Consider the following 12,258-nt stretch of genomic DNA (forward strand, 5'->3'; position numbering starts at 1 on the left):
AGCCCCCACAGCGGCTTAGTTCCTCCTCTCTGCATCCTTATAAGGGAGGCACCGGCATTTTACATACCAGGTTACTGAAGGTCAGAGAGGTTAGGTGTCTTTTCTAGGGTCACACAGCCAGGAAGTGACAGAGTGAAAATTCAAAATCAGGTTGGCTGATTCCACGCACTTAGGCTCACTTATTTAACTCATGCAGTGCTGTCAGCTCTCTTCATAACAAGTCCTACCCTGCCGTCCCCACCACTGTGGTAGCACTGGTCTCTGCTACTCTGAATCCTTATGGCCCTTGAGTTGGAACCAGGTCCCCTGGGTCCTATGCGGGCACAGCACACCTGTCTTCCACCATTTTGATTCACAAATCATCTCTTTGTGCAGATCGGATAAAGTTGAGCTTTCATCATTGTTCACATCTCCCCTTCCCAACTTTGACTTGTATTCTCCTGAGCATCTCTCCTAGGGCCTGATCCTTGCAGCTCCTGATGAGGGCACTCACCCGCCTATTTGGATTATCTCTCTGAGGCCACTTGGCTCTGATGGTGGTGATGGTGATGACGATGATGATAAAAGTCAGTTTCTAGACTGTGAAAGAACAGGTGGGTTCCATGCCACCTCTGAGAGACGGCAGAGCCTGAGGCTATTGATATTTTCACACCCCTCAGAATCTGATAATAATAAGATGACCAAGGCCACAAGAGGGAGGCCTGACTCTAAGTGAGGCCCTTTATCCAGAGTGCTGGTCATGTTGACATGTGTCTGTGTGTCTGTCTGTGAGCATGTCTGTGTGTGTGTGTCCACATGGTCTAGAGCACAGTGGTGGCGATGGGCTGTGGGGCCTGTCAGGGGCTGTGATGAGTAGATTCAGGGGTCTCCTGGGCTGTCAGGCCACAGGGACCCAGGGGCTGAGAGCTCTGAAGACCACTGTGTCCAGAGGGTCCCCTGGCTGTGATCTTATTGGCAGTCACACTGGGCTCTGGGGTCCATGGAGGAGGTCCAGGGGCCGGGGCCCACCTGTCCAGGTCCCAGGGGATACTCCCTGCCTCCTTCCAGGTTCACCCTTTGCCTGAATATTCTCACAGGCTACTGTGTTCTTCAGTCCTTTGCCTTGGAAACAGATTCTCAGCAAGAGGGCTTTGCTGGGAAACAGTTCTGGGGTAGCCTGAGGCCTTCTCTGGCCCCTCAAATCTTACAAGCTAAGTCTGAGGCTGGCCTGAAGTGGTCTGGTGCCTCCGGAAGGAGCCATCCCTCCATCCTCTGCGCCCCATAACTCATAGGTTCTGAGCGGGGCAGAGGCCTCCAGCCAGCGCCCAGTGCCCACACCCTCCCTCCTCCTACACTGACTGGTGCAACTCCCTGGCCTCTCTGAGCACTGCCCTGCCTCTCAGGCTGGAAATGCCCCTGCCCTCGGCTCCCTGGCCCTGAGCCCTGGGGTGAGACCTCGCAGGAAGGGCTGGGAAGATCCTTAGGGGCTGTAGGGGCAGCAGGTGAGGAGAGGGCCAGAGCCAGCTATCACTTGCAGCAGCATTCAGGGACTTAACACTGACAGGGGCAAACACGCAGTGGCCTTTATTTTCTTTAACTGCCATTCTACTCTCCTGGCCCAGGGCCCAGGCTCTTTTATGCCAGGGGAAGAGGAAGGCTTCAAACGTGTTAGTTAGTGGTCAGTCCTTTTCTTTCAGGGTCATCGGTCTTATATGGGCAGATCCTCCGTCCTTGGAGGTTTTTTCCCTCTCTCTTCTAGCCAAGATGGCATCTGAGGTAGGGGGAAACTTACACAACCTGTGCTGGGGAGGGGGCCTCAGGCTGTCCTTGTGCTGTTGTCTGGGCCTTGATGGGCTCCTGGAGGATCCCCAACCTAGGGGTCCTAGAGTGGGAGCTGACAAGTTCCCCTGCCCACCAGGCCCCAGCTGGATGTCATGGTCACAGGCAGCCTCCGCGTCCCCTCATCTCCTACACCCAGCTACAGCCTCTCACCCTCCCTCACCCAGGGGGCGGGGGAAGACCCTGGCTTCTAGGTCTCTTCCTGTGTTTCCCACCCCAGACAGCAACCAGATAGCTTCTGGAATTCTCCCACACCTCAGGCAAGTGGGATGGACAGGGAGAAAGAATTGATGAAATCTGTTTAACCCCGTCTTTCTGCCTAAACCCACTCTCCTTTTGTACCCACCCACCCCAGTGGTGGCCCCAGGTTGCCCAGAGCCACCCAGACAGGAGGTGTTGCCCAGCGCCCAGCTTTCGGCTTCCTTTGAAAATGTTCTTCCCCCCCCCCCCCACCCCTTTCCTGTTTAAGGTCCAGCTCTGGGATGGAAGGGATGTGCTGTGTAGTATCACCTTCCTTGTCTCCACTCCCAGCTCTTCTCCCCAAATCAGGAAGGCTTCTGTGGTCTGTTCCCTCCTGCTGCTGTGCCTGGGGACACCAGCCCAGCCTGGCACAGCTCTCGGCAATAGGATAACCAGCGCTATTGGGAATCTACAGTGAACCCAGGTTCGGCAGTCTGGTTATAATCCAAAAAACCAAATATGTCCCTCTGGGGTGGCTTTTAAAACTAGTTTTGATCATTTGAAGAGTAAATCCTTAGCTACTTAGAAAGCTTGACAATCTAAAATGATTCATTTTTCAAATATTTAGGTTAGTTGAGATTTAGCATTTCCTAGTATGTAGAAGAGGCGTGACTGTAAATTGATCAGACGAGTTTAATGTGTAAGCTCTAACGTGCTCTAACCGCATCCTTCGCTGAGAGACAGACCCTGAAACAGAGCGCCCACCCTCCTGTGTGTGCCGTGTGTGTGCGTGTGTGTGTCTGTGAGAGAGAGAGAGAGAGTGGGCGTGCGCACGTGTGCATGTGTTTACGTGTTTGCCAGACACACACATGGGTGAGCGCCTCGTCCTTATTGGGGTTTATTATATTTTCTTTGCGCTGCTAATGCTTCTGGCCTCTGGGGGTGCTATATATATACAGATACAGAATTTGAGAAACACAGGATTTTCCACCTGAAAGGAACCTTAGGCATCTTCTAATCCACTTTTCTCATTTTACACATCCGGCAATTAACATCCAAAGAGGTAAAGTGACTTGCTCAAGGGTCAGATATACAACCCAGGGCTCTCTCTCATTTTCTCTCTCTCTCATGCACACACGCTTACCCTTTAGTTATAAATGGCTGTTTCTTCATTGTTCAGCACATCTTTGTTTCTTTCTGTCTCTCCCTTGTACTTCCTTTTCACCCTGTCTGTTTGTCTTTCCTCCTCTCTCTCGATCCTCTGTATTCCTGTGCCAGGAGCTGAGGCCGCATGGGTGGCGGAGATGCTGCCTCCCAGGAAGGCTGTCTCAGCAGCTGGCCAGGCCAGGGCCCATGGGTGCTGGCGGAGGTCGAGGCACAGAACACTGTCTGCTTCCCAGTTCACAGGGAGCCTAGGGGGGCAGTGCCTCCGCCCTGGGGAAAGAGGCACAGAGGTGGGAGGGCGGGTCAGCTCTGCTGCTGTGCAATCTGTTTTCAGCCTGATCCTATTTCCCTGGCTCCCTCCCAGGGGGAGCTGATGTTCTCTTAGAGGGAGGGAATGGGTTCCCTCCTGAGTCCCTTTCTCTAGCCTGAGCCATGTGACCTCCAGGTTTTTGTTTGTTTTTTTTTTTTTTTAGGGAAGATATACATGTTCCTTGACTCATAGCCAAGATGCACAGGAAAGTGCTCCCTTCTAATCCTGATGTCCTGATGCTGATGCTGAAGTATGGCTCCCTATCCTCAACAGACCCTGTGAAAATGACTGTTTTGATGTGGCTCATTTTCCAGAGAGGCGTGGAATCTCAGATTTGGCATGGAGTTTCGAGGTCGTCTTATTCGCTGCCACACGCCTTGGAGGAATCGATCCTCTAGCATCCTGAGGTCCCTTGGGTCTGCCTAACAATGGGCCAATTCCTTTAAAAAGTCCTGCCATGACTCCTGTCTCTCAAGATGTCCCCATCTCTCTCCTGTGCTAGAGGTCTTGAAATAGGTGGCTACCCTTGCTTTCTCTACTTCTTTGTTTCTCATTTGTTCTGTAATATGCTCAGACTGGCTTTTGTCTCTCCCACTTTACTGAAATTATTCTTACTAATGTCATCAGTGGCTTCCTTGGCCAAATCCAGTGGCTACGTTTTTAGTTTTCGTGTTAATGCTACTAATCACTTCTTCGAACCATCTTCTTTCTCTTTTAAGAAATACACTGTTCTCTCTTTGTTCACCTACTACTTCTCATTAGTCCCCCAACTGAGCCCTTTCCCTGTCCAGTCCTTAAATGCTGGGTTACCCCAGTCCCAGCCTTGAATTTTCTTTTTTAAGGCTTCACAGTCTCCTAGGGAACTACATTCTCACACAGGATGGTAATTCCTTGTCCCAGGCCGAAGGTCCCAATCGAACATGCATAGTCAGTCTCCTCTGCCTTCCTGAGCTTCAGCCTCTTACTTACAACTTCTGGAGGTTTCCATCAAAAGACTCTCAGACTCAGGGGTTCTCTCTTCCCATGAGAAAAAATATCCCCCCCACTTGAGTTTCTTATTTTGGCCCCATGATCTATCCAGTCATCTCAGCCAAAATGTGAATCACTCCTGACTGTATCCTGTATCCTGACTGTATCACTGTATCACTCCTGACTGTATCCTCATCCTGCAGATGCCCTTGGCCACCAAGTCCTGCCAGCTCTCCACATCTTCACCTCCTCCCTGTCAGGCCTCCATTCTTGCTCACTTATGCTATCGCTGTAGTCTTCTAACTGGTCTTTTGCCATTGGCTTTGCCTTCTCTGACCCACGTGCACTTCATTCTGCAGACAGAATGGGCTTTCTAAATCCTAGATCTGGTCTTGCCAACTCCCTCCTCAAAAGCCTTCAATGGCTCCCCATTACGTCTGGGATGGAGCCCAACTCCTAAGCTTGTTATTCCAGGACCCTCATAACTCACCCTGTCCCCTCTGCTTTTCCTTCTAAGCCTGTCTCCTGTCACTTCCCCCTTCCCCCTGTGCTGGGTCCCTCAGCCTCAGATGGTACAATTCTCATCCTCACTCTGCTTTTTATAGCCATCTGCACAATTGTTATTAATCGATTAATTTACTGGTTGATTCCTCCCTGCTCCCCCCAGCCCTGGTAGACTGTAAGCTCCTCAAGGGCACAAGTGTGCCTTTCTTGTTCAATTTTGCACCCCAGAGCCTGGCATCCTGTGTGCACAATGAATCCTTATATGACTGGAGAGCTTCCAACATGTCAGTCTGAGTAGGATCTCGATCTTGTAGTTGAGGAATAGGGTGCAGAAGGTTGTCCCCGTTACAGTGGTGACTTGATGAGGTTTTGAGTTTCAGGACGATTGGCTGGGGAGCTTCAGGTACGATGGGGTGGAGGCAGGAGGCATCAGGGACTGGAGACTGGTGAACAGGCGTGAGGGGCTGGTCTGAAATGAGTGACTTTTCCTCTCCCATCCCATATGCTTCCAATGGAGAGTCCAGGAGATGGAGTCAGTTTGTGCATAACTGAACAGAATCCAGGACTGGGCTTATAATAAGCTCAGCACATACCTGTGAAATGACCTTACCTGATTGTGGGAAGGCTTTCTCTCACTTTCTGCTCTTTCTAAATCTATTCTTGTTTCATTCCATGGTCCCCGTCTCCACCTCTTCCAAGGGTAGAATCCAGAAGAGATGCCTTCTGTTTGGAATAATGTTTCTACCTGATTGGCTGCTAATTTATTCATACTGTTATTAGTCTCTATAATACGTGTGCACCTTTCAGATATCACATCTGGAGACTTCTACCCCAGAGAAGAATAAAATTGCAGTTGGAAGATTCCAAAAAGTGGCTTGGGTTCTGAGGTTCAGACTGGCTAAATTGGTAGTTTTTCCCGGCTCTGATTTCTGTGATGGGAACAAGAAGCAGCCGCTCATGCCTCTCTCTCTTCTGGCCCATGTTCTCCAGCCCAGTGACAAGTTAGGAGGCTGCTTTTCTGCTCTTTGTTATACTGGGTTCTGCCCCATCTCGCTAAAGCAATCTTATAAATCATTGATGAGAATATTTCTATTTTTGTCTTAAATATCCTAGCCAAGAAAGCCTTATGAATACTTTCCAAATCAAGTGCTGGCATTGCACGATGCTTCCTCATTGATGGCAGCCCCATTTGATTGTTTTTGCACTTCTTGGCTCTGCCATCCGTGCCAGCAATGCCAAGTCTCAGCTTGGGGGTGGGGGCTGACCCTGGCGCAGAACCCTCTGTGGCCTCTATTTCTTGGGCAGAGGCTTCTTCCCTTACTTCTTCCCCATGGCTGCCCCCAAACCTCTAACCCTTGAAATGCTATAAATTATGATGGATTTGGTCTCAGTAAGATTTCCTCCTACCATCCAACCTGCCTCTGAACCACCACCCTTCCATCCCAATCATCATCCATTCTGTGCCTAGGAATTCAACTCACTTGAATATCAGCTTACATTTGAAGGCATAAAGTTCCAAAATTAAAAAGACCCTCTCCTGTAGTATATTCCAAACACCACTAATTCATAAAGACCATGGAGTTCACCACCATATTCTGGGCATTAGCACAGGGTCTGGCATGTGGTAAGTACTCAACAAATATTTATTGAGTAATGAATTGGGAAATATGTGAATAAGTGAAAGGCCTAAAGGATTAGATGCCCTACACAGAGTATCTCCTTCTCCACCAGAACCATCTGGACCTGACACCTTAAGATGGTTAATACAGGGATTTTTGAGGCTCATTACTTGTCTCTATTGAGAAAGTAAGATGATTCCAATGCATCTTTCCTGATTACTCTCAACTTTTTGGACTTTTCTCTTACTTTGATTTTTCCTCAGCATTCATGTGATTAATTTACACCTTGCTTGTGTGTTGTTTAGCTTGGTTTTTTCATGAGTAAATCTTGTATTCCTGACCAGAGCAGAAACACCTAGAGGGAGGAACTGTGTCCATTTACTTCGTAGCCCAGCTTCAGGATGGTGCAGCAGGTGTTTAATAAATGATTTCCAACTGGCTGATGGAACAAATGGGTCTCAACCCTGACATCCACTTTTATTTTTACCGTTAGAGGTTGGAATCTAAGCCCAAGAGGGAATGCACAGTATAATTTTGATCCTCTTCATTGTGGCTTGCATATTGACTCTGTCTGATAGCACTAAGTGTTACAGATTCACATAGTCTGTTTAATTGTGTAGGTACATGATAGGAAGAATGTTAGATAAATCAGAAATATCCAGGACACTGAATGACTTCTATTATGTCTTTGTAATAATTAGGTGCTTCAAATAATTCATACCTTGATACTTTGGTGATTGTTTCAATAATATTCTTTGTTGTGCTTTAAATGCCAGTGGGGAGTGATGACCCAGGAACTCTGGAATTGTCCATTGGTGCATACAGATTGGACTGAAGCTCACCACGATCAATGATGGGGCTCGTGGCCATCAATGCCATACTCTCTGCCCCTATGTAGCTTACAGGGCTGGGGAAGGCAGATGTATGCCTGTGGTTCAAGGCCAGGTGTTATAAATATTTGAGCACATAGAGAAGGATGAAGTTACTTCTCATCAGGAGACTGATGAACACCTCATGCAGAAGTCAGCCTTTGCACTAAGTGTTGAAGGAGAAACCTGATGTTACAAGCCAACGCTGTACCTGATTCCTAGTAGGTGCTCCACAAATGTTTGTTGGCAGCCTAAGAGAAGACAGTGGTGTTTTAGGAGAAGGGAAAGAAGAGTGGGAAGAGCAAGGCTCATTTGGGATGCAGTGAGTCATGTTCTGGGCCTGAAGCTGAAGCCTGGGGTGTCTGAAACAGTAAAGGGGGGGGGTGGCAAATCTGGTTGGTTGGTTGGTTGGAGGCTGAGTATCAAAGTCCTTGAGCTGAGCTGCTGATTTGAGACTTCAATCAGAAGGTAGTGGGAGTCTCTGAATGTGTTGGAGCACATCCGGGCTGTGCTTCAGTGAGGTCAGGCTGTGTTGAGGAGAGAATTGTGTTGGGTTGGATGGGGCTAGGAGCAGGGGAATCCTTGTGAGGCAACTGCAGACAGTTGGGTGGGGTAAGCAGGGTCCTGAATCCCAACAGTAGCTGCGGGTGGCAGAGGGGCTTTGTCAAGACAGAATCTGCAGGACTGGGAGCTGCCTTCTCCAGCAGCTTCCACTCACAGCCTTCTATCCTCTCCCCCTCCCACCACCTGCCTGTTCCCTAACGTCATCTCCTTCAGGAGTCTGGCACCTGCACCTCCCGCTCCACAGGGAGGCTCTCGCTCAGGGGAAGAATTGGCTTTAGGCAAGTGTGTGTGGATGTGAATTTACTAAAATCCCTATTTATAATTACTTATTTAATGCCTTGTTATGGTCTGAAAGGATTTGAGGAAGACAGTGTAAATGTGCATAAACATGTTTTCCCACCAAATGAAAGCTGCAGTTTTAGCCTGATTTCTTGTTCGACAGCACAGTGGAAAGTAAGAGCTTTGGGGTAGATGAGTGGGTTTGAATCACGACTCTTCCAGTGGCCAGCTGCATGACCATCATCAAGTTATGTGTCTTCTCTGAGGCTCAGCATCCTTACCTATGGAGTTGGGATGAGTATAACTTACCTCCTAGTTTTGTTGTATGGATTGAATGAGATCAGACATGTCAGATGCTTAGTGTAGCACCTGGGCCACAGGAAACATGCAAATGGATAGTCAGTATCACCAGACTCTTTACCTTATTGTGACTATTATTACTCTTTTGGGCGTCAGTGGTCAGGTTGGGAGGGTCTCTCCATGTGGGTATCCTACCCTTCCTAAGGCCTTGCCAGTTTATACTGTATGTGGTCACCTACCTCACTGATGAGATAAAGAAGCATGTCTGTTCCCCCAAGGCACGCTGTCCTGTCTGGTTCCTGATACTCTCTTGCATCAAATCCTGCCCATTTTCACACACTGGCCCAGGAGAAATACCAGCAGGAGATAAAGGTATTAGCATTTACATTTAGGACTCAATCATTAGGAATACAAAATAAAACATGACCTCTGTTCTCGGAAACTTCCTGTGGGGGAAAGGAGGCACAGGCATCTACACAGATCATCACAGAACAATGAGCCAGGTGCTAAAGAGGGATGGATGCAGCACTGTGGGAGCAGCCAGGCTAGGTTTCATCTGAGTCAGGAAGGAGCAGATGTCTACGTGGCAGACAAGGGAAGGAGGCATTGTGGCCAGTGGAAGGATTGGTGACCGGGAGCATGATGTGTTGGGGAATGTTGGGGAAACCCCAAGTAGCTCAGTAAAACCAGACTGCAGTTTCTCATCAAGAAGACAAGAGAAATAAAGTGCTGGTGAGGGTGTAGAGAAAGGGAGCCCTTGTACACTGTTGGTGGGAATGTAAATTGATGCAGCCACTATGGAAAACAACATGGAGTTTCTTCAAAAATATAAAAATAGATCTACCATATGATCTAGGAATTCCACTTCTGGGTATATGCCCAAAGGAAAGGAAAACAGGATATCAAAGAGCTATCTGTACCCTCATGCTCCAGTAATGTTGCAGCATTATGCATAATAGCCAAGGTATGGAAACAACGTAGTGCCCATCAGCAGATGAGTGAATGTGGTGATATATATGAAATATTATTCAGTCACGAGAAAGAAGGAAATCCTGCCATTTGTGACAAGATGGGTGCACCTTGAGGACACTGTATAATATAATATAATATCACTCATATGTGGAATCTAAAAAAACCAAATTCCTGAAAACAGAGAGTAAAATGATGGTTACTAGGGGCTACAGGCTGGGGGAGTAAAAAGAAGTGTAGTTTAAGGGTACAAACTTGGAACTAGTAGATAAATACATCCTAGAGGTCTAATGCACAGTATAGTGAATATAAACAACAGTATTGTGTTATAATCATCAAACTTCTAAGATACTAGATCTTAATTATTCCCACCACAAAAAAGAAATGATAATTAAGGACTTTCCTGGTGGCACAGTGGTTAAGAATCCACCTGCCAGCGCAGGGGACAGGGGTTCGAGCCCTGGTACGGGAAGATCCCACATGCCGTGGAGCAACGAAGCCTGTGCACAACTACTGAAGCCCGTGCGTCTAGAGCCCATGCTCCACAGCAAGAGAAGCCACCACAGTGACAAGCCCACGCACCTCAACAAAGAGCAGCCCCCACTCGCCACAACTAGAAAATGTCTGCGTGCAACAATGAAGACCCAACGCAGCCAAAAATTTAAAAAAAAAAAAAGAATTGATAATTATGTGACATGATAGTGGTGTTAACTACTGCTACAATGGCCATCATATTATGGTATACAAATGTATCGAATCAACATGTACACCATATATTTACACAATGACATATGTCAAATATAGTTCAATAAAAATTGAAATACAGCATATTAATCCAAAAAATACCTGTGGAGTTTTTAATGGGGCGTTCGTGTATCAGTAAGGGTCTAATGGAAAAATGGAGTGAAGGCATGGGGGCAGGTGGACTGGGGAGACTCTTCATGGGCCATCCAGGTGATCCTCAGATCACTCCCAGATCATTACTGCTTTCTCCTACAACTGGTCTTTACAGTCAAGCTACATACCATATTTCCTGGTATGCAACGAAAATGAAAAATGAATAACTTATTTTACCAGATTTATTTTCATTGTCTTAATTTTAATTTTCTGTTATCCCTCTTATACTCTGCAGAGAGGTATTCAGTATCAAAGAGTTTCTGGCTCCATCAGCTTAGGGCATCACCTCCATCCAGCCCCATCTCCTACCCTTGGCAGAGGGAGACGGGGCAGCCGTTAAACAACTGTCCCCAAGTGAACCCAAGCAGCCTGTCCCCACACCTACCTGAGGTTCTGTGACCGGCCAGGTGCTCCTCGTTGGTGCTGCCACCACTCGTGTTCCTGCATGGTTAAGGTTGGAGCTGCCTAAGCACGGCCATCTGAGAAGAGCTTGCAGCGTGTTGGGGGAGGCGCAGTGCAGCATCAGTACACTACCGGCTTCCAGAACTGCCCTAGTGACTACAGGACAGACTGGATCTGCCCTGGGACCATTTGCAAGGGCCTTGGGTCCAATACTAGGCCTTGGTACCATCCCGGTCTTCGATTTCCCGTCTTGCTTGTGCTCCTTTCCATTTCCGCTAAATGCCGAAGGACCAAGGGGGAGCCGTTGATGTTGTTTTCCCTGCCAAGTGGATGAACAGGTCAGCTTCTTCCTCATGGCATTCAAGGGCCATGTGATCGGAACCTGCTGACCCTCCAGTATCTTTTCTGTCTCTCAATTCAAACCTTTTACCCTGGCCAGGCAGCGTCTGATGTCTCATTTCCAACTGGACTCCTTTGAACTGTAGCTCTTGGCTCTGCCTGTGACGGACCCCTGTACCTCATCACACACCCCATCCCAACCTGCTCATTCTTTGAGGCTCAGGCCCAGGTTCAAACCTCCCATGAAAGCCCCTCTGGCTTTTGTGCCCTCACATCTTTTCAGAGATCTGAACTGGGAGCCCCGAGAGCATTTAAGGGATGAGAACTCCGATGGGAACCTCACTGTTCATTCATGTCCGTGAACGTGTTGACTTCCCAAACTGCTCCGTCAGCTTCCAAATGGTGGGCGCTTTGTACTCCTGTCTTCTCTGGGATGGTTGGCCCAAGACAGGCTGCAGGAATGTAGTCAGCTCACGTGGCTTAGCAATGGGCTGATGTTTTTTGTTCTGTTGACTTTTTTCTTCCCTTCAAAGTAAGCATTTTCACGTGCAGAGCATGAAGTATGAAATCCCGGCCTTGGAGCTTTAGGGGCGCTGGGCAGGCATATGCTTCATTCTAAACTCCAAGCAGGGGTGTGTCCAACCCTCTGAGCAGATCCTTGCGCACCCCTTCCTGGCAACTTCTGCGGGCTGCCCCCGCCTTGGAGCTGTATTTGGCAGAATTTGAGGGACTCTTCCATATGCTTGACCACAACCTCCACCCCAGAGGGCCCAGTGTATAGCCCCCTCCATGCTAGGTTCTGAGGGTAGATGGGAAGCATCTAAGCATCTAAGACTCAAACCCTGCCTTTGGAAACTTGGGATATGGCTTTCATCCTGAGGGCAGTGCTGGGGGAGATGGAGGTTTGGACAGGCAGGGAGACCCAGGAGTGCCCTTCCAGATGTGGGAGAGGAGCCACGACCTGTCTCCTTTTGCCTCTAGCACAACTCCTTTGTGACCTCTTCCTCTGGACCTCTGTTTTCTAACCAGCTGCTCCCTGGCCTACAGGATTGCCAGATAATGATTTGAGGTGATG

Source organism: Hyperoodon ampullatus (genome assembly GCF_949752795.1).
Source record: "Hyperoodon ampullatus genome assembly, chromosome: 13".
Classification (NCBI taxonomy): Eukaryota; Metazoa; Chordata; class Mammalia; order Artiodactyla; family Ziphiidae; genus Hyperoodon; species Hyperoodon ampullatus.